The sequence below is a fragment of the Anabrus simplex genome, chromosome 7, assembly GCF_040414725.1.
Source record: "Anabrus simplex isolate iqAnaSimp1 chromosome 7, ASM4041472v1, whole genome shotgun sequence".
Lineage (NCBI taxonomy): Eukaryota > Metazoa > Arthropoda > Insecta > Orthoptera > Tettigoniidae > Anabrus > Anabrus simplex.
Genome location: NC_090271.1, coordinates 207,387,435 through 207,412,545, shown reverse-complemented (window position 1 = coordinate 207,412,545; position 25,111 = coordinate 207,387,435).

Below are 25,111 nucleotides of genomic sequence, written 5' to 3'. Positions count from 1 at the left end.
AGTTAATATAATAAAAGTTGCTGAAACATCAGAACATGTTTCGACCCATCATTTGGCCAACTTCAGCTGTTACATAAAATTAAGCTAAGCACTTATTCAAAGTGAATTGTCAGTGCAAAGATATAGATTAAAAACCACACAATAAAGAAAAACATATGTAAAAACTGCACATTATATGACGATAAAAGTGTCCACTTAATGAACGTTCCGTTGCTGATTATGAGAAGAAGAATGTTCGAGTAATTGGTTCTTGTCAAATTGAATGACTGATATAAAGACTTCACTCAAATGGAATGCTGGTTTGTAGTTGTATGCCAGGAGTAATACAGCTGCAAATATTTTATTCTAAAGACCTTGACAGATATGTTATATGTTATATGTTATATGTTTGTTGCCGATACAGAACTTAATAACATGTAGAAAGCATGGGTAACTAATTAATAGTCTCTTGCATACTTGCCAAAATGTCCTATTTTCAGCCCCCGAAGGTGGTGCTATCAAGCGAGGTGGTCGTCTGAACTCTCCTTGTTGTGCACCCTGTGAACCAAAGTGTTCATAAGGGACACAATGTTGGTTGTGGTTAGTATCATTCGTTCTTAACCTGGAGTTGTCCGAACCCTCTTCAAATCATTGCTGCTATTGTATTTCTCTTCAAAAAGTGCAAAAATCTAATAACTAACACACAAATCTTATGATACAAATCGTAGAGAAGAATGATAATATCAGAGAAGAAATGGCGCTAGGTTCTACCTCAGTAACGAGCTTTGGCAGATTTAATGTGTCGGCATTGCGGCAGAGATTTTGTTTCTAGCATTTGTCCATGCAACAATCAAAGACCCCATAATTATGGGTCATTTATGATTGACGACCATAATACACTCAGAAGACAACTTCATAATCGCCAGCAAGTGAATCCTATGATGGTCATGATGACGGTGGTGGTGGTGCTGGTTTCTTTATATTCCTTGCCTCTTGACCCTCCTCCGTTCAGTGACCTATCCTGTGAAGGATGTCATCCTAAAGTAATCGAGTAATCGGTTGCTACCTTCCTACTCCATCGGAGCCGAGACAGCTGAATGATATCGTTGTTGGCTCTTCCCCATGGGGGCTGCTGTTCAAATCTCTGCCAATTCAAGTGAAATTTTAAAATGAAAAGTCAAGTCACGTTTGTTTGAATTCCACATAAAAAATGGAGGTTCCGGAGCTATAATCACGATATCAATAGTAATGCAAGACTGGGAGCTTGTTTTCCGTTCCCTCACCTTCATTCAAAGAGGTGACAGGCTGTTTGCGACACTGGAAGAACACGGGATCAATGTGAAATTGTTCTCCCTTCTACATGACTGTTTCTTCATGGTCACAAGAAAGAGGGAGAATTCCAACTTGTGAAAAATGTCAGTGTCGGCTAAAGAAAGATACGGCCTATGGAAGGCAGAATATGCTCCCTAGCTCCGCGAACCTAATATGGCCCAGGTCGGAATAGAGCAAAATCTGAGGTCAGAGGTCAGATATGAAATATGAATGAGATAATACTGACACAAGTAAGTGGATATTCCTACATTGTCCTAACGAAGCTACACCAAATCTGCCCTAGACACTCATAAAAATAGAAATCGTTGACAGACTAATTCCATGCTAATTCCATGAAAGCCAGATATGTTAATATGTGAAACTTGAAATTGGTTTCTGTTCCACCATTAATATTAGTGATTATTGTAAACATACTCTTTCTTGGCGTTATTCCTAATGACTTGGCATCTGCATCACGTGTAGACTTGACCCAGTTTTACGGTTGATGCTCTTCCTGACATCAATACAAAATATTATTTAGGGATATGTATCCCTCCCTTGTATGTGTTCCAATGGTGGTTATTTATGTGGTGTATCATGTGGAGAGGTGTGCATTATTATGAACAATAACACCCAGTCCGCGAAGTAAGATTAACCAGACGCCGCTAAAATCACCAGACTGAGCCTCAATAACAACCATACTTATAGAATATCACAAGCATTAATCTGTTGCATCACTGCATACTGAGAAGTATATTGTCTACCGCTTTTCCCATACACTAATGCGACAGAGACTGCGATCTCTGTAGCACATGTGGACTTGGCCCTGTTCTACGACAGGATGCTCTTCGGGACGCCAAACCTATGAGAAGGTTGCATTCACTATTACGTGTTTCTGGCGCCGGAAGATGTATAGAACGCGAACCTTTTCTTGAACCCAAGTTCCCATTCAACACTATGGAGCTCAGGGATCAAGAAAAGGTTCGCGTACTATACCGATCCACGCCCTATCCACTAACTGGGAAACACTGTATTTGAATATTCCACGACAGCGATGGCATAGTGGGGCGGTGCTCCATCCTGCTGAAACCAGGAATGTCTCAGGCGATTCAATCTTTGGAGCTCTGGAACAAAACAATTCAACATGGCTAGATAGGAGTGTTGACTACGCCATCAAAGAAAACCTCTTCGTAGTAATGTGGATTTTCCTTGGACCAGATGTAAAAATTCCTCGCACGTGCACTTCGATAAATTGCACATTCATCGGAGAAAGAAAGTTCATCCCGCTGCGGAAGTATCGGAAATACTTCTAACAGTCTTGCGCAGATAATCAATGATCGTCTACGCATGTCATCATCACTGAGTTCGTTGACGGCTGCTGGTTTAAAGGATTTCAATCCAGGATCCTTCTTCATGTGTCGCAACATTGTTGTTTTTGGGATTCCGAGCTCAGAAGACCGTTTTCGGAGTGACTTGTTTGGTGACCAAAGCACAGATGCCACTACTCCTGCACATGTGGTATGTCGTTTGGTTGGTGCTTCAGGCTTCGGGTTCTCTTTGATACATCCCAATAAAAACAGTTTCTTTTCCCAACGCAGTACTGTCACTTTAGGAGGTGCGGAGATGAGGTGGAATCGTCTCGTGAAATTTCGGTTGCACATCCTCCATGGTCTGTCCACTATGTGGACGTTCTTGTGCCAAAATACTGACAACAAGATGCTCTTTCACTCTATAGGAGCTTGTGTCAGCCGTCCTGCAAAAGAAAAACTGAATTAGGGATAACAAGATATGATTTCGGGGACGAGGGTTAACAAGACATATGGACCACCTTGTACATTGATATTCAAGAGGGGATATCCTTCCTTGCTGCTTGGCAGGGAAAAACATACCCATCTCCAAAAAGTAGTCTTACTTAGGCCTATATAGAACACAGACACAGCTTGAAACTAAACAATGCCACCATTTTCTTTGTTCCTATGGTCTTGTCACGAGCAGGACCTAACAAATCCAGACCAGTAGTTTGTAGCTCTAACCTACCTTTCATCCTTGCCATTCATCTTTCCTGTTAGTCAGTATCCGTGGATAATGCGTCGACTTTGGCAAACCTATTCAGTGCATTGCGAGCTCGTCGGAGCCGCCGCTATACTGGATCTATAACTGATCCTTTCATTATTCTTCTTTGTATGAAGATCAGAAACCACTAGAAAGCACGTCAAAAGAAAAAAGAAGATGCACGTATTCTACTTAAGCAATGTACATTCGGACAACCAACTTTATACCTAGAGGAAAAACAAGTATTTTGCAGAGTATGCAATATTGCATATATTCTTATTTTTAAGTGCATAGATGCATGCATATTTTGTCGTTTTTTAGTGCATAAGAATCAGCTCTCCAGTGATTGATATACAAGTAACGGTTCTGAGAACAATTTCTGGTTCTCATTCATAGCAGTAGCCGAACTACGGTGACATGACAGCTTTCCTTGCTCGCCAACTCGTTCACCTGCTAAGTTCCCGCTTCCCGGTGTCCATCCAAGCGTGGCACGAGAACAATCGTGTGTCGTCTCATGCGGGTCCCAAGTGACCCTTTGGGAGCCCCGCATTGACTTTGAGCACTCGACTGCTGCCTTCCCCCTTAAGACAGTTTGCTTCTTTCTCTTCTTGTCCAGCTGAGTTCATTTCTACATCTGATTCCTGAAACGTTCGTACTTTAGAAGAATTCGATAAATGAGTTAGTAAGTCAGCATCTACAAGAGTGGATCAAAGGAAGTCACTAACAAGCTAACGTTTACATGTAAAGTCAAAAGACAGTTTATCTCGCCTTAGATCACTTTCGCATGATGGCATTCTTCTGTGTTCGCTTGTTTTGAGAGAAGTATTTCCTGCTTTGCAGGAAAGTTTCCCAGCTTAGCTCAGTGCATCTGAAATGAGACAATTTTGATGAAAGCATGTAGCTAATAGACTTTACAGAAATTTCGCTTTTTCCTTTCTGGCCTTTTTCTAGTTGCTATGTGGACGAAATCCAGTTTTACAGCTAGATGCCCTTCCTGACGCCAACATTATGTGTGTTCATTATGTCGTCTTTCTGTGATAGTAGGTAGTTAATATAATTTCGTGTGGCTATTTCTAGCCGGGTGCAGCCCTTGTAAGGCAGATCCTCCGATGAGGGTGAACGGCATCTGCCATGTGTAGGTAACTGCGTGTTACTGTGGTGGAGGATAGTGTCATGAGTGGTGCGTGAGTTGCAGGGTTGTTGGGGACAGCACAAACACCCATCCCCGAGCCAAGAGAATTAACCATTTGAGGTTAAAATCTCCTACCCGGCCGGGAATCGAACCCGGGACCTTCTGTACTAAAGGCCAGCATGCTAACCATTTAGCCATGGAGCCGGACAAACTCATGTCCTTATCCCGAGGTGGTGCAGCTCTTTTCAGGCACACTCCCAATGGAGGTGAGCTGCATGTACCATTCCAACCAAATACTAGCTCTCCTGCCATTCTTAAATTTCTGGCAGTACCGCGAATCGAACCTGGGTCCCCTAGGACGGCAGCTAACAGTTACGCTACTGAGGCGGACATGGTAGGTAGTGTGATGTATAAGTGAAGAGGTGCGTTTTAAGACGAACACAAATATCCAGTCCCCGAGCCCAAGGAATTAACCAGAAGCGACTCAATCTTCCGACCTGATCGAGAATTGAACCCAGGATCCTTTGAACCACAGGCTATTACGCTAACCATGTAGCCGAGGAACCGGACAATAAAATTCACAGAAGTGTGTACAATAATTACTCAAATAAATAATATATTTTACGTTAACCAAGAAAGGTCATATTTTTAGTGTTATTAATAATATCATGTGTTTATTAACATGTCCCTTTTTTAAATAAAATAAAAAGAAATAACATTGTACTGTATTGTAAAGGTGGAGTCACTCAATCATTAAGACCTTCTATCTAGTTGAGAGTGACAATACGGATTTATTTATTTCTTGTGGTGTGTGTATTATTTTGTTGAACAAGCAACTTTAACTACATGTGTGTTGCGGTACAGTGTTTGCCTGCGTCACAGGCAATGATGCCTCCTGCTGTAACTGGTCGGAGCTTATTCACCACAAACTCACACGCTTGGAATGACTTTTCTGTATTAGAGGGCTGTGTGAAGAGAAAATCCAATGAATAAAAAACAGAGACCTGTCAGCCACAAATCAGCATTGCCGGACAGGAATTAAACTCAATTTGAGGGACTATTCCTCCATTGGCTTGTGTGTTTGCGGCTGAACTGGCACCGGGCACAGATGAAAGTTGTGCGCATTCGATCGTTCACTCAAAGGTGTACAGTTTAGATTAATAATAATAATAATAATAATAATAATAATAATAATAATAATAATAATAATAATAATAATATGCTACTAACAGAAAGTCAAGATGTAATGCAGTTATTCTCTGTACGGTTTCTTCAATATCAAACAAAAATCATTATCTTACTCCAAACAAACATCTCAATGGCAGAAATGTGACTGCATATTACTTTTAATTTAATATTAATTTTCATCCTTTGTTTCTTAGGGGTTATATTAAAGTTAATTAACGACATAGCTAATAACCTCTTCGCATATGGGTGCACGAACAATTTACCGGGATAATCGAATAACCTCATCGCGTACACCATTGTTACTAATATATATATGAATAGTACGAACCGAAGCGAAGCGAAACGAACGAACCTCATGGCGCTACAGCCCTGATATGCCTTGGCGATCGCTGCTCCACAAATTACGCGGTAATGCCTGGTCAGCGCAACTAATCCTCTCGGCTGTTATTCTTCGCTTTCTAGACTAGAGCCACTATCTGTCAGAAAGCTTCTCAGTATTGTTCTCACGTATGCTGATTGGACCTATAACCACTCTTCAGATATAGGTAAAAAATTCTTGATTCGGCCGCGGATCGAACCAGGGCCCTTAGGGTAAGTAACAGGCTCGCTACCCCTAGACCGCACGGCCGGCTTATACAAATGGTTTGTTATTTCATTAAAGGGAGCCGGTCCCGTGGTGTAGGGGTAGTATGCCTGTCTCTTACCCGGAGGCTCCGGGTTGGATTACCGGTCAGAGATTTTTACTTGGACCTGAGGGCTGGTTTGAGGTCCACTCAGCCTACGTGATTAGAATTGAGGAGCTATCTGACGGTGAAATAGCGGCCCGAGGCTAGAAAACCAAGAATAACGGCCGAGAGGATTCGTGGAGCTGACCACACGACACCTCGTAATCTGCAGGCCTTCGGGCTGAGCAGTGATCGCTTGGTAGGCTGTAGTGCCATGGGGTTTGGTTTGGTTGGTTTTTATTTCATTAAAGATAACGTGAACTTGGGTTAATCTCTATATCATCGATGAATGATAACATAAAGCGCTTCCGGTTTCTATGCTCAATGATGAGCGTTGAGGCCTTCAGTGCAGATGGTCCCCGGTTCGACTCTCGGCCAGGTCTGGGATTACCAAGCTCGACAGCTGCAGTCACTTAAGTGCGGCTAGTATCCAGTATTCTGGAGATATTGGTTTCGAAAACCCGCTGTCGGTAGTCCTGAAGATGGTTTCCCGTGGTTTCCCATTTTCACACCAGGCAAATTCTAGGGCTGTGCCTTAATTAAGGCCACGGCCGCTTCCTTCCCACACCTAGCCATTCCCTGTCACATCGTTGCCATAATACCTATCTGTGTCAGTGCGACGTAAAACAAATTGTAAAAAAAAAGTCTGATTTTAATCGCATCGAGTTGATTCCTCTAACTCGGGCACTGGGTGTTCGTGTTGTTCCAAACACACTCTCTTTATACACGCACAATACACCGCACTACCATCCACCACAAGAAACGCACAATAGTGAATTCCTCCCTCCACATAAGGTTGGGATCAGGAAGGGTATCCGACCGTAAAACAAGTCCAAGTCCACGGGTGTGACACAGTTCGCAGATCTCACCAAAATGATGGAGAAACAGCAAAGGAAGAATATGACGACATAAAGCACTGTCATTTACATTCGAAAGCAATATATTTCATAAGATAATTTGTATATACCTTAAATAATTGATGTTAATATTCTCCGGAAAAGTATTTCATAAAACTTGCCGGCCAGTTTATGTTTTCGCTTCATCACAAGCCAGTTCATATAACCTTGGTGAAACGACTTGAAGTTAAGAGCGGTTGTATCCTCGGACAAGATTTGCGAGCCTTAAGAGCATGTCAGTGAAATACTGCTTCCTGTGTCCCGGCGAACTGGCCAGGGACCTGTTTGGGAAGTAGCTGTTTGTTTCTGAGTTTAAAATATGCCTCTGAGACTCCGCCACGAGAAATTGGTAAGTTGATGCTATGTTGCCATCTATGTTGGCAATGTTGTCAATTTTCTTCAGCTTGCCCCTAAAAAAAAAAACATTTTCTTCGAAAAATTTACGCAGAGTCGAACGAAAAAGAACTCAGAACCGTGGCCACTTTTCTAAGACGCGCTCCATTATTATTATACTAGAATTCCTGAAGTCTTAATACGAGGTGGCATCCATTAGAGGATTGATTCTTGGTACAGTCAGATGTCATACAAGTACGCTTAAATGCGAGAGACTTCTTTCGGTAGATTTCCTGATAGTCAAAGAACCCTCAATTTAAGGGGAAAGTTCTTGAATTTTGACTACTCTTAGCATAGATAGTATTTTAAGAAATACTGATGACATTATTATTATTATTATTATTATTATTATTATTATTATTATTATTATTATTATTATTATTTATTCGTATCGGCCTACTAAGGACCACGTTATTTCAGCTGTCTTCTCTGGGCTTTGATCTTTGCCCAGTTCTCCTTCATTCGTTGCCTGTTTTACTCTTTTCTTTCTTCCGTCGACGTCCTTCCCGTCTTCACCTTTGGCCTTTCTTGAAAACCCTGGTGGTCATTTCTTCCTGAGTGGGTTGCGTTCTTGTATATCTTCATAAGTGATCCCCATCTCCTGTAGATCCATTTCCACCTCTTTGAACCAAGTTGGCTGGGTCTTCTTATCTGCTCCGATAATCGTGTGGGTTTCAGTCTTAGCAAGTGGCCATAAAATGCAATTGTCCTTCTCCGCATTACATCAGAGATCTTCTGGACGTGAGTATACAGCTCATAGTTATGCCGACGTCTATATTCATCTTTGTCTTTAACTGGACCAAGAATTTTCCTTAAGATATTTCTCTCTTTAGTTTCCAATATTTCCATTAGGCCTTTCTTGTTCATAGCAAGGCATTGCGCTGCATTATTATTATTATTATTATTATTATTATTATTATTATTATTATTATTATTATTATTTCGATCCAAATTCATGGTGAATTTCAGTGGTTATCCGCAATTTAGATATTTTCAGTCACTCCTAGATTTTATAGAGTCACAAGTTCTGAATTTATACAAAAATAAAACTAATTTCATGCATATCCTTTAGCTGTTAATGTATGGTGTAAGGTAATGATAACCGAGCTCGATAGCTGCAGTCGCTTAAGTGCGTCCAGTATCCACTAATCGGGAGATGGTGGGTTCGAACCCCACCCTGAAGATGGTTTTCCGTGGTTTCCCATTGTTACACCAGGCAAATGCTGGGGCTGTACCTTAATTAAGGCCACGGCCGTTTCCTTCCCATTCCTAGGCCTTTCCTATCCCATCGTCGCCATAAGACATATCTGAGTTGGTCGAGGTAAAGCAAATAACAAAAACAAAAGAGAATAATCAGTGTAGAATAGCTGCGTGGTTTAGGGGTAAAGTGCCTACTTCTTACCCAAAGGCCCCAAGTTCGATTCTCGGTCAGTCCAAGCATTTCAATTTTGGATTGAGAACTGGACCGAGGTTCCTTCTGACTGCTAGTTGCTTGTGGGATATCTGAGTTGGAAAAACATTTCATTTGTCACTCGGCCCCCTATACCAACGTCACCGTACGACCTATCTGTGTCAGTGCGACATAAAGCAGATTGTAGTATTTTCTTCTGATTTTGTCACTTTTTACTTTAAAACATATTTTTAAAGGCATTAACTTCACTATAAAAAATTGAAAATAATAAGGAAACCTTAGTTGTAAAATACCTGGGGTCCGACAGACACCATGATTACAGCTGCATTACAGAAATGTGTGAACAGTTGAGGGTAAACCAAGCGTGGCTAAAATCTCCATCCCGATCTGTAATCAAACCCGAGACCCTCTGAACGAACGTCGCCACGCTGATCATTCAACCACCGAGCTCGATAGCTGCAGTCGCTTAAGTGCGGCCAGTATCCAGTAATCGGGAGATAGTGGGTTCGAGTTCCACTGTCGGCAGCCTTGAAGATGGTTGTCCGTGGTTTCCCATTTTTACACCAGGCAAATGCCGGGGCTGTGCCATAATTAAGGCCACGGCCGCTTCCTTCCAACTCCTAAGCCTTTCCTAATCCATCGTCGCCATAAGACCTATCTGTGTCAGTGCGACGTGAAGCAAATACTGTAGTAGTAGATCATTCAGCCAACGAGCCTACTCCGCTATCCCGTTGCTAAGGTTTGGCCTTCTCTCTAATTACACATATTCTACCTTTCGTCTCTCATAAGGAAGCCATTTAGACGTAATCTTCATCTAAAGCAGGGCCTCTCAAACGCCCAAACTCTCACGCGTGCAGAGCGAGGTGCATAGGCTCTGTGCACTGTGCATCGGTACGCTTCGCCTCAACTCGGCTTGACTCGGATGGTGTAGTGTGCTGAGAGCGACGAAGCGTTTGGTGGTAGACGACGTGTTTATCAGTGAAATAGACAAGCGCACGACAACAACATAATAATGGAGCAACCTGTTTCGAAGAAAGCAAAGGCTTCCGAAAGTCCATTTCAATCGAACTGGGAACTTTCGTATTTTTTTTTTGTTTGTTTGTCGTGACGATAACGCCAAATGCTTAATCTGTGGGACGATAATTACGTGCGTAAGACAATCATCTATTGAAAGACACTACAACAGACTACATTCGGAAAATTATTGTGAAATCATAGGAGACGTCAGAGAGAAAGAATTAAGGAAGTTGAAACAGCTTGAAGAAGAGCATTCTATATCCACAAATGAGGTTTGTTCCAGTACTGTAGCATTTTCATTTTGGTTACGGGTTCTGCATTTTTTTTAAATTATGTTTACATTCCTCTCAAACATGTATGTGTATTTCTAATTCACTTTTTTAATTTTTTTAATAACACTGGTAACCTTGTCCCATACAACTGTGCGTCTCCGCTCACCACACGTAAACATTTCGCAGTGGGGGAGAAACAGCAGTGAAGGTGAGGAACGCGGAGACAGGCCGAACGGGTGAGACAGGTGTAGGGAGAGAGGAGTGGGGGGTCTGCACTCTGGTCAACCAAGCGAAGTCGTCTTTTGCACCGTGCACAGTGCATGCACCACGCGCATGCACCCTGAGAGGCCCTGATCTAAAGACCAAGAAGACTGATAACACACGAGCTGAGCTGTAATTATGTATGTCGGGTAATTTGACGAATTGCGTCTCACGTGTCCCTTATGACGATATTTACATATTTCCATCTAACACAACGCTCGCTCTCTTTGAATGTGTAATAATTTATTCCTATTGCGCAGAGATTCTCATTCCCTTCATTTCAAAGAAACGAGTAATTTTCTCCCAAGTATTGCATTATCCTGCATGAAACATTCTTAAAATATTATATCGATATCAAATCTGGACCGCATCCTACCACTTTGGACACAGGCTCAACCCCAACACCGTGACGGATGAGTCAGATTCTTGATCTTCGGCCTCGCGGTCCCGGGTTTGATTCACAGTCAGAACATCATCCCGGGAGCTGGTTGAATCCTCAGATAGGACCACTGTTATAGGGAAACCGCAGAAACCGATCGTGGCACCAAAATGAGGTGTTACTAGGCAACATGAGGAGTGATGTAGTTTCCCATTGCTTTCTTCACAGGGTCACAAATTGCTATTGCACCACGACTGACCCTGTGAGTAACACCTTTCACTACATTCAGACATACTAGTGATGCTTCGAATGCCATTACTCAGCACCATCCACACTTCAGCAGTTTCAGTATTATCACAGCAATTAATAAGGCTAGGACTTCAGGGAAAGCGACATTTTCTCTGGCCTGTGCCGAGAGACAGGTGTAAAGATACTGACTGCATCCATCTAGAAAAAGCAACAGGCGGGATTTTTATTCGTGAACGGTTAATTCAAATGCCTCGGTGACTAGGTGTTTGTGCTGTTCTAAACATTCCTGCAAAACAGCAACACTATCGTCCACTACACTAACACTCCGTCTCGATACACAGTAGACGTTTCTCACCCTCGACGAAGAGGCTCTATTACAAGGGCTGAACCAGGCTTGCATCCGGGAGATAGTGAGTTCGAAGATGGTTTTCCGTGTTTTTCCATTTTTACACCAGGAAAATGCTGGGGGCTGTATCTTAATTAAGACACGGCTTCTTCCTTCCCACTCCTACGCCTTTCCTATCCCGTCGTCGCCATAAGACCTACCTGTTTTGGCGCAACGTAAAGCACAATTGTAAATAAGAAGAATCAGAAGAAAAAGAAGAAAAAGAAATGTTCTCTGTCGGGACTAAAACCCCTTATCCTTAAACGAAAAGCCGTGGTACTTACAGTCCATCAGGATTGCGAAGATGGCTCGCAGATATTGGGCTGCCATTTTACGACATCCTCAGTCACATTGCTTGGAATATGACTGAACCCACTGCCTCTCCTATTAATAAAATTCTCATTAGTTCTCAGCAGGCTTAGTGAACCTCTTTTCAGCCCTCAGTCCAGAATTGAAATCATTACTGGCCGGGAAGTGATTCTGGGCCTCTGTATAGGATGTAGACACCTTACCCCTACACCTCAAGACTGACATCCCTAGTAATAACTGGGTGTAAACTATGTCTGCTAAACTCTACTTGTTGTCCTGTTTGTTATGATCTGAATGAGTGTATTTGTGATTCATTCTTACTGCAATTTAGAATGAATTACCTGAGAAATGGAGAACGTCTCCATCCGAGCGTTTCCCGATGATGATGATGATGATGATGATGATGAAGATGATATGAAATAATATTCTTTTGTGGGTTAAGACTTCGACTGATTTACCCGCACGACAGAGTACCACCTCACTGGTGATGTAGTCTATCCACGGGGTCTTGAACATTCTGCCGTACATCCATATTTCAAAGGCATGGAACCCTTTAGAGTCCATCATTCGACCGTAAAGTAACACCGGTAACACAACATAGAACAAGGACTTTTGAGTCGGCGGTTACTGTTATCACAAGATGATTTTTATTTAGCAAACCTTAATAATACGTTTAACGACTGTCCAATTTTTACAAATTTTAAAAGAAGTCAGAGTCATGAAATTTTGACCTGAAATGGTGTCCAGTAATATGTCCGTAAATAAGCTGACACGGCTCTCTCTCTCTCTCTCTCTCTCTCTCTCACTCAAATCACGGCAGATTCACCTAAGCCTAGTATCACATTAATCATATTATCAGTGGACAGCGCCGAAATTCGATCTCGGACCTTGAATGTACGAAGGCCGTAAATAAAATAGTGGCAATATTGACACAACGCAATATTTAAAATACTTACAAGTAGAGTTGCAATACATTCCTTCACTGTAGTCAACCGCAAAGTCTATCACCTTTTGCCAAATGTCGGGAAGCCGTACGGGACCGTTGACAAGGCGTTCTCTGTTGAGCACAGTGACAGAGAGCCCTGTGCGGAGTACAGATGCCACGTCAGGAAATCGGCGGCCTCGGAAACAGGTACGGAGGGTTTTCCAAGAACTCTCGATGTCAGTCTGATCTTGAGGAATGAAACGACTTGACCGATCGTGCAACCTTCCTATACGGTGATGCGATCTCTCCACATGCTTCACGCAATCCTCGATAAGATTCTGATGCATTTTTTCTCCACGGGCAACCTCGACTTTAAACCATGAACGCTGATCACCTTTTTAAAGCATACTTTAGAGCGGTGAAATCGACACTCTTCACTTCAACGCCACACTCCCAACTGGATGCCCGTCATATGCACACTACACATCGACAACAGCGCCACCTCACCGCTCTCATATTCTATTTGCTCATGCCCGATCTCCTGCCAGTATCTGGACTACATTGCCACTACTTTATTTACAACCCTCGTAGGTGAAGAGTCCCTCAACCAACTGTTCTACTGTACCGGACTTTTTTTTCTGAAGTTGATATGGGGGAGAGGAATCACATAGAACCATGCCATGGGGGTTGTTACCGCACTTCAGTGTGTGTATGTCACTTTTCGTCATTGATATTCAGCAGCAATTGTATTGATCATGTGAAGGCATCACCTGTCTGCCAACAATTATTGAACCATCGTACTGTTAATATCTGCACTGCCAATAAAATTGGATTGCCTGCGTCGCAGATATTAACAGTAACCAGTCATATCTGAAACTCTTTGATGACAGCAGGTCTCCGTGGAGTTAACCGAGCGTTAATCATCACGAATAGAACTCGTGGGAACTCCAGTTTTGGTTGCTTATTGAGGTATATCTTTATTGATAATGTGATACTAGGCTTAGTTGAATGTGCTTTACTGCACCGTGTATTGAGAGAGAGAGAGAGAGCTCATCTGAGTTCAAGCCGACGGGTTCGATTCCAGATCAGTCTGGGGGTGTTGGAAGGCATTTAAATACCCCAGCCTCATATCGATAGACTTACCGTACGTAAGAGTACTGCTGTGTGGGAAATTTCTGGTTCTTCGGCGTCTCCGAAAATCGTAAAAGCATTTACAGTGATATAAACTTATTATTATTATTATTATTATTATTATTATTGTTGTTGTTGTTGTTGTTGTTGTTGTTGCCTAGCTCCTTGTGTGAATGGTCAGCGTCGTAGCCTTCAGTTCAGAGGGCCTTTGTTCGATTCCCGTCCGGTATGCATATGGTTATTTCCTCTGACTTGGGGAGTGGATGTTTGTGTACATCTTAATACACGTCTCTTCATCAACACACCGCACTAGCAATCAACACAAAAATATGAATATAGGGTTGGCGTTATGAAGGGCAACCGTCCGTAACACTGGACGAAATCCGTACGTAGTGTGACCCCAAGAAACAGGGGGAAAAGCCAAGGAGAAGAAAACTTTTTTTCCGAACTGACCACGTAGGATCACGCTAAAATTTCATTTTTTCTTTGTTTGAAGTCTCCTCTTCCTCCAGAACTCCTTCAAATGGGGCTATGGTGTTTCTTCTGTTCTCGTCAAATACGAATTCCTTCCTTGCCATGGAAATCGTATCTCCGTTTCATAAAGACCAGTGCTTTAAACGCAAGTTTTAACATTCTAATGAAATTACTGAAAGCACATACTTAAGTTTCTTCCTAGTGACATTTTTGAAATTAATCATATGCAAAATGCGTTGCAGAATCATAAATCTGAACAAGTGTCTTAGGCGTGAAGTAATTGGTCGAGTACTCATCACGCGGAATTCCCAGCGGTGGCGGGCAAAGAGTATGTGAAACATATTATAGTCGGCATTGGGAGAATAAGTGCGCTAACCTAATCGAGGGATGTGATCAAGAGAGGAACACGATTCACTTGAAGTATCACTTTTAATTCCTCTACTTTTAAAAACGTTCAGAGAAAGATGATATTTCAATTACTTCCTTTTTCTTTTCATTCAGAATCCTCTCTCTGAAAGGTTTGCCGATGTAATACCTTGACAGCCGTTATGTCAGTTTATACATTGCTTATCCAATATTTTACGAACAGAGAAAATTATAATTTCATTGCCTTCACGAAGCAGAGTGACATTCCGTGGATTCCTCCAGAAAAGAATCTTACCATGGAACTGTTTCTATTTACGGATATTCTGCAAACAATAAAACGACTTTCCCTGTATCTGCAGTGCAAAAGAATTTGGAGCTATCACCTCTTCTTCAGAAATAAAACTTTGCGTTGATTGCAATGAAAGACAAAAATGGTGCTGACGTTCAAGCCGCCGAAGTTGAATATTCTGCTACAGGAACATTCAAAGATCACCCTATTCTCGAATCTTCGGGTAAAGCTAAGGAATCATTCACAATTTTAAGCAACAATTTCTTCATAGATTAGTGGACAACATGATCGCAAGATGTTCCAGTGCTAATTTAGTTTTAAATAAAATGCGGATGTCACAGGAAGAAAACTATAGTAATTAGTGTTTTATGGTGATCAAAACACCCCTTTCTTATGTAACACTTTCAAAATTAGTATCCTCAAACACTAACAATACCACTGTTGTGAAAATTTTGAAAACTGGAACCAGAAAGGAAAAGCGAATTTATTAGCGAAACATTGAGGGAATGTATGCAAAGGATACAAATAATACAGTGTAAACTGCAGAACGTGAAAGAGCCTTTAGTGTAATGAATAACACACTTTTTAAACTCCGGAATCGAGTACAAAATAACGCATACAATTAAACCCTTCTAGGGGTCAGATGAAGATTTTTAATCTGCGTCGACCTACGGAACCTATTCCCATATGACTATTTGAAACACCCGTAACATGGCTACCACATGACAAAGCAATCAAGTACCAACGATTGCACCTTGATAAAAGACTTACGTGGAACACACACCTCAGTACGAAGCTCAGTGAAGCCTATGTTAGACTGAAAATATCATATCCAATAATCAGTAGGAAATAAACTCTGTGGACGAACTGCACTCTTCTCATCTGTATATCAGTTTTACGTCCACTGCTCATGTACGCCTGCAAGATCTGGGGAGGAGCATCTCCATCCAAACTCTACAGCATACAACTGTTCCGGAATAAGTTATTACGTATTTCTTTGAACGCTCCATGCTATGTGAGAAACAGTCAGATTCATCGAGAATTAAATATGTCTCTCCAAAAATTCTTCTCCACACTAATAAATGTCCGTGACATTAGATATTACGACCGAGCTCGATAGCTGCAGTCGCTTAAGTGCGGCCAGTATCCAGTAATCGGGAGATAGTGGGTTCGAGCCCCACTGTCGGCAGCCCTGAAGATGGTTTTCCGTGGTTTCCCATTTTCACACCAGGCAAATGACGGGTCTGTACCTTAATTAAGACCACGGCCGCTTCCTTCCAATTCCTAGGCCTTTCCTATCCCATCGTCGCCGTAAGACATATCTGTGTCGGTGTGACGTAAAGCCAAAAAAAAGATATTACGAGCTTGGACTTAAAACCAAAACCTCTCGTCGACTGAAACCTCGTCTCCTTCAAGATAATATATTACTCCCAACCACTGATTCAGAAGATGAACAAGGATGAATTAAGTTTCAGCAGTGCCTACATCTTAGTGCATTGCTCTCTCAAGGCGAACAGTGATGAAGTAATATTGGCAGCGTCTCTGACTGTGTTAGTTTCAGTGCAACCTCAAACTCGTTATATCTCTTCGTTTTTCAGTATAAAGGAAATGAGTGTAAATGGTGAATGTACATACACAATGATGTGCTGATTAATTCCTTAGCAACTGAAAAGATCGTTAAGAACAACTTGATTTAATATAAACCAATAATATGTTACAAATTGCACTCGAACTGATATCCATTAGGGATTCGTTTGAAATGGAACTGACTTCCCTCTAGCAATACCCAAAGTTATTGGGGTTTTATTTTCCGTTCTGTGATCACTAATTTGATATAGCAATATATTTTACCGAGCGATCAAATACATCTTATATATTTTTTAAAAATGTCTAAACCTGCCGAACGGTTTGTAGCAGAATGGATAAGGGCCGAACATCATTCTGCAACATACACCCCACATAGCAAAGAGTCTTCCAGAATGTCATCACATCAAAGCAAACTGTTCATGTACAGTAACTTCGATGAGTGTATTATAACTTCCACATTGATTCCAATTTTTTTCAACTAATCAGCAGGTTGTTTTATTTTGTATACGGTTACATACTGTTACGTTAGTATATTGCGCCACATTTAACTTCCCTCACGCACACTCGACAAAACTTGTCTGAATCGAACGCTGATTCAGATTTACCGGACTCAGCCAGAATTGATCACCAGGACAATTAACCGTGTGCGCTTTTGAGTTCGGCCCTGATATACAGGAACGATTACATAATAACCAACAGTTGTGATATTACTGTTATTTTAATCATTCTCTTCTCTTTATTGATTATGAAAGTTCACATAATGAGTAGAATATTATTTTGCAATGCCGTAAGAACACCTTGGTTGCCAATTTGAAGAGACTGGCTGAAGCTATCAGATGTAACTCGGAATGCAGCTAAGTATGCGACTGTTCTTAATGGAGACGGCTGCTCCTTTGTGCGCTACTCGCTTCTGCTTGTGTAATTGCATACTGGAGAATGGATATAAATTGTTTGGCCGACCTCGTCTGTGCTCTCCGGAATTCCGGTCCCGGACCCCGCGGGGCGACCTGCACGACCTCTAGCAATTGCACGGCGCAATGGGCTCGGACCGCTCCAAGTTTTCCTCACTCGAATAGTAACGAGGCAAACGCTAGATAAAGTTAATGACCTAGTAAAAGAGTTGCCCTTCAAATAAACCATGAATTTAACTTCGCTAGCGGTCGGAGTAATATAGAGGTTAGCACATACCTTCCTTCTTGGGTGCGTTTTCGGTGCCCGACTGTATCATAGTGGACTTCAATCCATGTGCGAGAATCCAAATATTGCGAATTCAAACTCGGTAGATGCATTTGGATGTTTGAATTGTAGAAAGAAATCCATTGAGTACCCCATGGTATTTGATATTTACGTGTGAATTAACCCGATGATGATTTTTGTTTAAGAGGGCCTAACACCAAGGTCATCGGCCTCATGTTAACCCAAAAAAATTAAAAATAGGTAGTAGATCGCCCAGTAGACTTCCAGTTACTACATACAGGCAGATATCTTAAATATAGCCACGGGACCTTCAATTTTGCTTGCAATCCGAATCGCTGTGAATTTTCGTATCAAAAATCCCATGTGCATTGCCCGAGATCCAAACCGCGGCCCTTTTCATAAGAAGACAGTGTCGATACCACTAGTCTATCACGTCCTTTTCATATTGACAAAGCCAACAATGAGATTGATACAAATCTATGAAAGCAACCAACTTGCTTTAGCCCATACAATAGGATACAGTATTCTTGAACATTATCACCTCAATCACTCACTACCGTTCTGCATTTAGGACAGTCACCCAGGTGGCATATTCCTTATCTGTTGTTTTCCTAACCTTTCCTTAAATGAATGCAAAGAAAACTGGAAATTTATTGAACATCTCCCTTGGTAAGTTATTCCAATCCGTAACTCCCCTTCCTCTAAACGAATATTTGCCCCAATTTGTCCTCTTGAATTCCAATTTTGTCTTCATATTGTGATCTTTCTTACTTTCAAAGACACCACACGCCCACCCAGCGCTTTTTCCCCCAGTTTACTGGGTTCAGCCTTTGATATGTGTTTTGCCCGGTTTTACGGCAGTATGTCCTTTCTGACGCCAACTCTATGCGGAAGGACGACTCTCCAGGGATGTCACACGTCGATATCAAATGCCATGGGACGCCGAATAGATTTATTTCTGCCATTTAAAAATCCAACAGCAAAAAGCAGATTATTTGTCATTGCAGACGGATCTTGACGTATCATGCAGTGAATATTAGTTAACAATGCAATTACCGCCTGAGAGTGGGCAAGTATCCTAAGAAGTGCATACTCTTTATTCTATCTGAACCTGAACAGTCAGTAGCAATCTTCAGGGACGCTGTTGAAGGTCTCTTTAAAGGCAAACTTATGGTGAGTGTGTATATCCGTAGCTGTTGTTTTCAAATTACAGGAGACTCTCCTCAGCCTTACAACGAAAGTGGTGTCTATTGATGTAAACAGTGGTAACTAACTAGGCTAAACTCTTCCCTCTCAACATCAAGTTTGTCTGTTGAAAGAGGCAAGTTTAGCGGAGAAAAATCTTGTGAGACTTTGCTTCTCTCTAGCGAATGGGACTGAAGATAACTTCGTGTGCCAGGAAGCGGCAACTGTGAATGATAAATCCTAACCTCAACCCATGCCTCAAAAGCGTTACTCACATCCCAACTTCCTGATCAACAGAGTGTGGAATTATTTGGTATGACGATGAATACAGCTTATAAAGTTATTAACCACGGAGAGAAAGAAAAATAATTCTGAACAGTGATAAGGCTCGAATTCTAGATGCCCATAATGATGAATCATCAGTGATCGTGCAGAGTGAATGATAATGCACTCACGACTTTTGCAGTAAGCAGATACAGAGAGCAGACAGCAAGCATTGTGTGGTTCGATATACAATAATTATTCGGGGTAAGAAATGTTTCGAGAGACATCCCTCTGCATATGGTTGGCGTCATAAAGGACATACTGGCCGTAAAACTGGGACAGATACACATAGAGTACTGACCCCAATAAACTGGGGGGATGGGAAAGCAGGGGAAAATAAGATGGTACAGTAAGTAAAATTGAGTCAAGGTTCAGCAATGCTAATACAGTGTATTATCGTTTATGATCAGTATTATAATACGCCTAATAATTTTATTGTTTTTACGTCCCACTAACTACTTCGATGGTTTTCGGAGACGCCGATGTGTTGAAATTTAGTTCCGCAGGAGTTCTTTTACGTACCAGTAAATCTACCGACATGAGGCTGACGTATTTGAGCACCTTCAAATACCACCGGACTGAATCAGGATCGAACCTGCCACGTTGGACTCAGAAGGCCAGCGCCTCAACCGTCTCAGTCACTTAGCCCGGTCACGATCAGTATTATTCTGTGGTGAGAAACAAGCGAGTTCTCAGACGAGAGTATCTTTACATCCGCTGTTTTCCGTCCGATGTTACTATACGGAAGTAAACATTTGGGTGGACTCAGGATATATTATCCATAAGTTAGAAGTAACAGATATGAGAGTAGCGAGAATGATTGCAAGTACAAACAGGCGGAAAAGATGGCAAAAGGGCGGTAGCAGTGAGTAGATATAGTAGGGAATGGACTAGATTAATGAAACTGTGCATATGAAGAGACTTCGGTGGCGAATTCATGTAAGGTGAATTGAGGAGGATAGGTTACCTAGGAAATAATGGAAACGGTAATCGAGGGTAAGAGAGGCAGAGGGAGAGCAAGGTGACAATGGTTATACTCAGATTTTAATGATTTGGTAAGAAGTGTAGCGCTAAACGAGGTCAAAGTGCTAAATTGATTTTTTTCTTTTTGCTATTTGCTTTACGTCGCACCGACACATATATGTCTTATGGCGACGATGGGATAGGGAAGGTCTAGGAATTGGAAGGAAGCGGCCGTGGCCTTAATTAAGGTACAGACCCGGCATTTGCCTGGTGTGAAAATGGGAAACCACGGAAATCCATATTCAGGGCTGCTGACAGTGGGGCTCGAACCCACTATCTCCCGATTACTGGATACTGGCCGCACTAAATTGCAATTAGACGGTTGTGGTGGCGCTGATCTAATCCGCAGCTTCCAGACTGAACGCTGAAATGCATATCAGTATAATTATAAGGAGTATGTATGCATGTATTGTCTGTGTAATATAAGGATGTAGCAAGCAATCATCCGCAATTTCCGTATCGATATTATACACTTAAAATAATTAAAAACACAGCGGCTCCATCTAATCGGTACTGTTTCTTTTTTTTGACATGTTTCGGCTACTTTGGAGACATCCTTATGTTGTGTTTAGGCTTATTACAAAATTAACAAGGACACATTTCGGTTATCTTAAAGTTAAAATACACATTAAAACATTTAAAAATTTAAACTTGTTTATACTAAAAAATACGTGTCATGGAGAAAGGGGTAAGGGAGCATTAATGGATGGAAAGGGAATATAATACAAGCAAATAAATAGTATCGATTAGGTGAAACCGTTGTGTTTTTAATTCTTTTAAGATAAGGATGTAATCAACGAAGTACATATTATACTTCCTCCAAGGTGGAGGTAATATTTGACGTTCTGATCTCCTTTGACAAAATGGCAGGAGTTCCAAAAATGTAAGGCATAATTTCAGGGTTGTATTCCTCACATACAGAGAAGAAAAAATGTGTTTATGAACATGGGCCCGGAAAAGTGTATTTTCTTGGCCTCTATGATCACCTGATAAACCGTTTGAAGAATTTCTTTGTGTAAGTTTAAGCAAGATCTTTGGTGTACCGGTACGCGACTGCTGTCGAGGATGAAGCAACACTTCACTGTAGAATTGAAAGGTCCTTTCGCACAGTACGTACAACATCGGCCATATTCGTGTGTGTTCGCAACTCCATGCGACGTTCAGCATAAGCCTGTAGTATGGCAGAAGGTGGGAATTTAGAACACCTCTTGTAAAGTAATGACCGTAGTACATCAGTACATACAAGATAGCGCACGACACTAGAGGCACTAGCCAATGACAGAGTCTGACATCTTGTAAAGTACTATGTATATATACTTTGTTCCTTCTCTATATTGAGGAATCCAACCCTGAAATTATGCCATGTATTTTTGAAACATCCTGTATATTGTACATTGTTACAGTAGTTACCATTGCAATTGTATTCTTCTAGATTTTTAAACATTAGTGTAGTTCCAGGCCTTTTTCATCGTTAGGGTTTTAAGATATGCATAATTAGTCCTTTATTCAAGATCATAAAACTCGAGTGCAGTTTCAGTCTTGAGTTGTGGTTGTTCATTAGAAGCATGTTCCACATCGCTCTGCTTTGTTTGAAGCAAGCTGACGACAACACTAGAAAATTGGCTTGTTAAAGAGTTGAGAATACATTTTTCACGTCAGTGCACTGCGCTAGTTGGAACCATTAAAACTTCCTCTAACAAACTGTATGTGCTCCAATTTACAAGACATCGATTGAGTGAATGATTCAGATTATGAGAGGTTCGTTCTCACTGATGCATTATTCAGACAGGAACTTCTGTAAGAGAATATTCTCCCCCATGGTTGGCGTAGTGACACACGTGCAATGAAAAGAACGAGGAAAGCGAAGATGAGTTAAAATCTTACCCACATTCGGTCTACACAAATTCTAAGCATGGTCTTCAGTTAAATTCTCACACTGCAAGACAGATTTTTAGACAAGATTAATCTGATTAGTTACAGATCATACATTTAAATGTGGAATTGTTACCAGAGATATGTAAAACCTGGTCTTAGTAGCTGGTCTTCTGAGCTCAAACACGCAGGTTCGATCCCGACTCAGTCGCGGTGGTATAGGAAATTACTCAAATACTTCAGCCTCGTGTCGAGAGTTACTCCTTTGAGACTAAATTCCGGTTCTTCGATGTCTCCAAAGCCTGTGAAAGGTAGTAGGACATAAAACCAAAAACATCAATTATTAGATAATGTAGGAGAGAAAATGATAAAACCCTATTTATAATATGCGGTATATGAAAAGCAAAGTCGTAAAAGCTTAAAAAAGAACGTTATGAAATATGGTATGGTACGTTTTGCTCTATCAAGTAGACACCTTCAAGCTCCACAAATCGTATCAGTCAAATTCTGTACTGTACATGAATGCAAATGAAGGTTAATGTTAGTTGCCAAAAGTCAGAAGTTCTTTCACGGCCTATAGATATTAATATATACCGTTTGCGAGTGTGGAGCTTATCTTGTTGGAATTCTTAACTAATTCTGCAGTTCCTGTTGTCTGTATTGATGGCGACATGTATAGGAAACCGGCTGTTTGCATTTATGTATCACGGTGTTATTTCACGAAATAACTATGTTTGCCATCTCTATTAAGGAATCTATTTCAGCAAGGAAAAGGATCTATAATGATAACGAGTGAGCTGAGTATCATTCCTCTTATTTATTTCAGAATTAGTTTGGCTGTGATGTGTAAATGGTTGAAGCTCTTATCTTCTATGCTACAGGCTGTTTGATTTTTGAGTGCTCAACCTGAAGGCTCATTTGATCCTCAACAGCTCCATCAACTATCACAGGAGCCACTGAAGAAGCGTACTGTAACGTGTAGGCTGGTAGCACGTAAATAAATACACGACTGGTAGCGTTTACTCTAAGATTTATAACTACTTACACGACTATATACACACACACAATCAAGTTAGTTTTCTCTCTTCCTCCCCCCTTGTTCTCACTGTTCCATCACACTAATAGTTTACTCAGACACTTACACGCTACACAATCGCCTTACACGCACTTGGGTCCTTGGATCCTCGGGCAGTCCACGATTAAATTCACTGTACAGCGAGAGCGGCCGCGTTGTTCACAGTTTGAGCGCGCACCGTCACAGTCTCACACTCACAGCCCACATCGCTCCGCCGTACTATTTGGTCTTCGCCATCAGTTCACAGAAAGCTCGTCGACATAGCAGTACGCACACGTCACAGCACAGTCTCGTTGGCTGGATCACTAGCAGAAGTGAACCCAAACCTAACCGTGGAAGTTCGTCTGGCCTGGCTTATAGAGGGAGTCGGGCCCTTCCAGATTCCTCGGACGTGGAGAAATTCCTGGAGCTCTCTGGAAATCTAATGACCTGATTACACTTTTCTCGTTGTTTCTCATGATCTCGGAAGGCACGGAGTGATTAGGGAGTAGTTGTAGCAGGTGGGCTGGTCAATGAGTTCCCGACTCGTCTCTGAGTGGTTGCGTGCAGTGGGAAGAGAGTGGAGCCGTAACGCCCGCCGATGGAACTAGCATTGCTTGCTCCTCCCAAGGCCTTGAAACAAAGTGGCGGACACAGTCACAATATTATGAAAATAATGAGTGAACTAGTTAACCATTGTTTCCCCCACCCCCCCCCCCCACCCCAATCCAGAAATTGCCATTTATTAGTCTGCCAAGGCATGCATGCACCAATCGACTCCATGACATTTCTAAACCATTCATAACAGAGGTTGGCTGCATAAATCATGCCATTGCTAACATCGCTTATACTTCAATCACTTCCATATTGTCAAATCCAAGGATGAGACTGAGACAAGTCGATGAAGACACCAAATATGTAAACACTGGGTCTCGCCAGCAAAGGCATGGCTGATTATCAAAAGTGCTTAAAAGCCAAATACCCTGTTAGGATATTCACGTATATGCTTTTAAAAACCTTTTCAGGACAAAATTCCAGTTCTTTGGTGTTATTTTTATATCTATAGTAACTGGAAGAACGTTGAATACGTCACCCACAAAGACCTCCTGCTGTTTTCCTTATGCCAATGGAATTAATTTGTAACATCCAAGGAATCTTTCATTTTCCCTCCTTACATAGCCCTTTCTTCTTCTTTTTCTTTAGAGAGAAAGCAGAAAATAAGATACTGGAGTCCCACGTACTCAGCGCGACAACATACCTTCGGTCTCACAAGGCTGAGTGAACCCCGTACCACTGAACTAAGGTACTGGAATCCACCCCAGGACCTCTGAGTAAGAGAAAGGCAAGCTTCCCCTCCAACGCAGGCATATTAGTATCCGCTGCTGGTTATTAATGAACTTCCGTCAAAGATAGGATGCATCTATGCTTAAGTCTTAGCTCCTCCCATGAAAGTTTCTGTGGTCCTAACTTGTATTCAACTAAATGCATATAAAATAGTATTGATGGAGGGTTTCTGTATCCGTATTAGAATAGTCTCAACAACCGAATATCCGTGAGTGAATTATCAGAGCTATATAACATCCATAAAGTGTTCGCACTATAAAGGAAGGACAAGAAATGTGTCATATAGCGGATGTTCATGGCGCCGTAACTCAATGGTACTAACATATAGAGTATATCTGAAGTTAGTGATGTGAAGTTTCTGGCCATCTCTGTCAAGACGAA